The sequence below is a fragment of the Diorhabda sublineata genome, chromosome Y, assembly GCF_026230105.1.
Source record: "Diorhabda sublineata isolate icDioSubl1.1 chromosome Y, icDioSubl1.1, whole genome shotgun sequence".
NCBI lineage: Eukaryota > Metazoa > Arthropoda > Insecta > Coleoptera > Chrysomelidae > Diorhabda > Diorhabda sublineata.
This window is the reverse complement of record NC_079486.1, coordinates 3473070-3478356: the sequence shown is the minus strand read 5'-3', so window position 1 is coordinate 3478356 and position 5287 is coordinate 3473070.

Genomic DNA, 5287 nt, shown 5'->3' with positions numbered 1-5287 from the left:
TATATTAATTATATGTATAAAGAATTTTGAGGGGACCATATTTCTAAATGTTTTCGCACATTTGTTCTTAGCTTTTCAACTCTCTGTCATCATTTACTGTTACGAGATATATAGAATAATTGTAGATTAGGAAAATTTTGAATATGCCTCTTTCTGTTACTCCTTTTAATTTTGTTGGTACATGTCTTCTTTCTCACTCGATGTATTTTTTATAGATTATCTTCTAAAGAAGAAGATCAAAATTCATTATTAAAGTGGAGTTTATCACTCCACTCTATCATAATCCTTTTTTTTTCGTGTTTAAAACTCATCAGATTGATTCCTTATCATATATAGCTGTCATAACAACTCCTGATCTCATTTTTTACATTGCTGACTTGCTGTACTATTATGACAAAAACTTTTTGTAAATTACTGACATCCAACCCAATTTTACTTAGAAAATTGTTGAATTGTTAAACAAGATATTTTCTAAACCATTTCTTCAATAATTCACTTTATTTTCTTCATTTTCCTGATTTTCATGTCTCTTCTTATTTTAACTTATGCAAGAAGTTATAACTTCATAACTTTCACAGTATGTATTATATCTTATATATTCATATTATTACAACAATTCATGCGTTTAAAAACAAGTAAAGGTGGTAGGAAGCTTTTGTTTTTTTATAAACATCGCTAGAGTGTAGATTTTCTAATGATATATAATTTTTTTCGATATCTTTTTGCTAACCAGAGTTGTAGTTGGACCATTTCGACGAAATTCCAAGTTGCATGATTTGCGAAATTTATCAGTGTAAAGGTGGAAACAATGTAACGGTTTTTTGTGATGGTTATTGAGCAGCTGTTCCTCTTTATTTATCGAGAACAGATATTAGTACATATTTCCATAATGCAGGTACTACAGATGAATTTCATCTAAATTTTAATGATTTATTTAATATACTTAAATCTCGTAATAGATTGGCAAAATAAATATTTTAAAAACCACTTAGCTCAAGAGCAAATTATTATTATTATATATTTGTAGTAATGTGAAGAGCCATAATGAGGAAAATGATGCTGAAAAGAAGTAAGAATGCTTATCGTTTGAAACGTATATGAGCATGATTTCTATCTGGACTTGAATGATACAATCATACATAATTTCGAATTGTATAAGTATGAAGAAGAATTGGAAAATGGAGCCGTAGATACCTTCAATAATGATCTCAAATCTGAATGGATATAATTATAGAATAAACGGTTGATTGGATTGCATAGTGACAAATTGTGAAGTGTCAAATAAGCATTAAGAAAACGAATGACAATATCTGGCTGGCGGGAGGCGCTAGTGTCTTTAGAATTGAATTGAATTTGGCATCTGGCCAGCAGGGTGCGCTAGTGTCTATGGAACCGTGTTTAGTTTGGCGTCTGGCCGGCAGGGGCTCTACTGTCTATGGAATCGTATTTAATTTGGCGTTTAACCGGCAGGAGGCGCTTGTGTCTATAGAACCTTGTTTTGTTTGGCGTCTATGGAACCGTGTTTAGTTTGGTGTCTAATTGGCGGGGGGCGCTAGTGTGTATAGAAATTGAACACAAAGAGAATTTTTATTTAGTTTAACTTGCGGCCGCTAAGTACTTTCAGTTCGACTATACCTCGCTAGATGGCGCTAGCTCGTGTTTTAGTTTATCGTTTGGCCGGCAGAGGGCGGTAGTGTGTATAGAATCGTGTTTAGTTTGACGTCCGGCCGGCAGAGGGCGCTAGTGTCTATAGAATCGAGTCTAGTTTGGCGTCTGACCGGCAGGAGGAGCTGGTGTGTATAGAAATCAAACACAAATAGTATTTTTATCAAGATCAACTTGCAGCCGCTAGGTACTTCCAGTTTGACTATTCCTCGCCAGATGGCGTAAGTTCGTGTTTGGTTAGTTTGGCGATCGGTCAATAGAATCGTGTTTAATTTGACGTTTGGCTAGCGGGAGGCGCTAGTGTCTATGGAATCTTATTTAATTTGGCGTCTAGCCGGCAGAGGTCGCTGGTGTCTACAGAATCGTATTTAATTTGGCGTTTTGCTAGCGAGAGGCGCTTTTGTTTATGGAACCGTGTTTAATTTGGCGTCTGGCCGGTAGGGGGCGCTAGTGTATAAAATCGTGTTTTAGTTTGGCGATTTGTTGAAATAGATTTATATGTCTATAGAATCGCTTTTAATTTGACTTTTGGCTAGCGGGAGGCGCCAGTGTCTATGGGAACTTGTTTAGTTTTACGTTTGGCCCTCTGGGGGCGCTACTGTCTATGCAATCGTGTTTAATTTGGCGTTTGATTGGCAGGTGGCGCTAGTGTCTATAGAATCGTTTGGGTAGCGTGAGGCGCTAGTGTCTAGGGAATCTTGTTTAGTTTGGCGTCTAACCAGCAGGGGGCGCTACTGTAAATGGAATCGTGTTTAATTTGGCGTTTGGCCGGCGGAAGGCGCTTGTGTCTATGGAACTGTGTTTAGTTTGGCGTCTGGTCGGCAGGGGGCGCTGGTGTCTATAGATTCTTGTTTAGTTTAGCGTTTGGCCGGCAGACGTCTCTAATGTCCACAGAATCGTATTTAATTTGGTATTTTGCTAGCGAGAGGCGCTAGTGTCTATGGAACCGTGTTAAGTTTGGCGTCTGGCCGGCAGGGAGAGCTACTGTCTATGAAACCGTGTTTAGTTTGGCGTCTGGCCGGCTGGGGGCGCTAGTGTGTATAGAAATTGAACACAAATAGAATTTTTATTTAGTTCAACTTGCTGCCGCTATGTACTTTCAGTTCGACTATTCTTTGCTAAATGGCGCCAGTTCGTGTTTTAGTTTGGCATTTGTCCGGCAGAGGGCGGTAGTGTCTACAGAATCGTGTTTAATTTGGCGTTTGGATAGCGGGAGGCGCTAGTGTGTATAGAAATTAAACACAAATAGAATTTTTATTTAGTTATTACATTACCTCGTGGGACTTCACAAGTTGTTAACACATGTTTAATATTCTCTTCTCGACAATATGATTCGAATTTTTCAGAACGGAACGCGGATCCTCTGTCAGATATTATCCTTGACGGGCTGCCAAATATTTTACGCTAAGACAACATATCACTTCTTTCGTCGTGGTTGATTTTGTTGATTTTAGGATGAAACATTCCTCCTTTCTTTCCTACAGGACGAGGTGATATATTTTACGCTATTTTTCAAGACAACATGTCACTTCTTTCGTCGTGGTTTATTTTGTTGGGTAAAGCCACACAAATTTGGAAAAGTCATCAACTACCACAAAAATGTACTGATATTTTTTTTTTGTTGACTTCATTGGTCCTAATTGGTCGACGTGATACCTCTCTAGCGGATCTTCTAGCTTTTGTATAGGATGAAGCCTCATTCTTTCTTTTCTTCTTTTTTATTCTATAATTTACAAGGTATACAGTTATTTTTAATCGTTTCTATTTTGTCTTTTATTCTTGGTATGTAAAATTCCTTGTTTACTATTTCTTCTGTTTTTTTTCTTTCAAAAATTTCCTATCTCGTAGACTTTTATTATTATTTTTTGTTGTTCATGTTGTTTGGAATGACAAGTAATTTTAATCCATTATCGTATTTATACAATATATCATGCTCTAAATAAAAATCTTCATACTCTTCTGTAGTCAATATCCTTTTTATTGCCATTTGTGTACCTCGGTTCGGCCATCCTTTTTTCTCACTAGTCCAATGGGACTACAGAAATCCGAAAAACTCGGTTTGATTATTACATCTTCTAACCATTCCTCTATCTGTCTATCTACTTCTTCTTTTTCCGATGCCGATAGTCTTCTTGGTCGCTAATAAATCGGTTCTTCGCTTTTCAGTACAATTTTCACCTCAATATTCGTTGTCTTCGCTTTGAGTGGTTTGTAGTTTTCTATTAATTTCTTCGCTTCCTGCCTATTGAACCACGGAAACGCATGTAGCGCCTAACGAGTTCTCCACGGTTCGCAGTCTTTAGAAAAACAAACGTAAAACTTTTATAACTTTAAGTTTTGCATACTTAATGTTGTGACCAATTCTACCTACACAACTTAACGTTGTCATGATTGATTCTACGCAAAATATATAAAATTTGAAAAAAAGTAGAAGAAAATAACTCTTTGTCTTTCGTTTATTAAAACTTAATCCTGTACTTTTCTACTCAGAAAACAAATATGCTATATAAAAAAATATCTCGTTTTTACAGCAAAGGAAAAACCAAATTATCCTCAAAAATGTCCGTTACAATCAATACAATATAAACTTATTATTCACCTTAGCTACAGAAAATATTTTGTAATTCAGATAAACTAATTGAATTTCGATAATTATAGTTTGTACAAATGTATTCTGCAGCTCGGAATATGAACAGTGTAGTCTTCTTCAAATTAGCAGATTTCTCGTAACACTTTATTTTACAATGTTCTGCTGTAGCGTACAGCTCCAAAGACCATTTTAACCACGGAAAGTCTATTAGAAGAGCAATCACAAAGTGAATGTAGTGGAAAAGCCAGTCCTTCATCAAGTGGATTTGAGGATAACTTTGTGAATGAAGAGGTAAGATGAAAATACCAATTTTTAATATAATAATTTCTAAATTTGTCTGTAGGAAAATGTTGCACCTGGTGATCTGATAGAAAAAACCAATCGCGATCAAGTAGAATATACGGATACAGAAAAAAAATAGCAGAATAAATAATAAATGAAATTAGTGATTCTAGAACTACTGAGAATATCGTCAATACTCCATCTATTAGTATAACAACCAATAATATGAGTAGTTCAATTGAATCTTCGCTAAATTGGACATTGATCTCTGATTCTTCACATTCGCAACCAGATTTTGTGAAATTAGGATAAAACAATTGGATTATCTATGGAAACTCTAGTTCGAAATACACTTTGATTAGATAATGTTCGCCAAAAGCTCCAGGATTAGAATGTTCTATGACTTTGTTCAATAACCGTCGATGAGATCCGGGTATTTAAATTTCCATAGATAGTGAATATTCATATCATTAAATTTGTAATTTGGATTGTAAATAAAGTGAATTTGACTTGATATTTTGGATTGATTGATGTCTTATACCTTTTTATTTTCAAACTAAAACTATTTAGATGATGTTTCTGTTTGCCATTTAATAGTAGAATTTTTCAGAAAATGGGAAAGTTTTGAAATTAAGAAAAGTTACTTCACACACTGACGCTAAATATTCATAGGTTTCTTCAAGATTTTTGCCAACAAAAACCGTTTCGCAGATTGCACCTCAATTAAGCTTATTCCAATTATTAAATGGT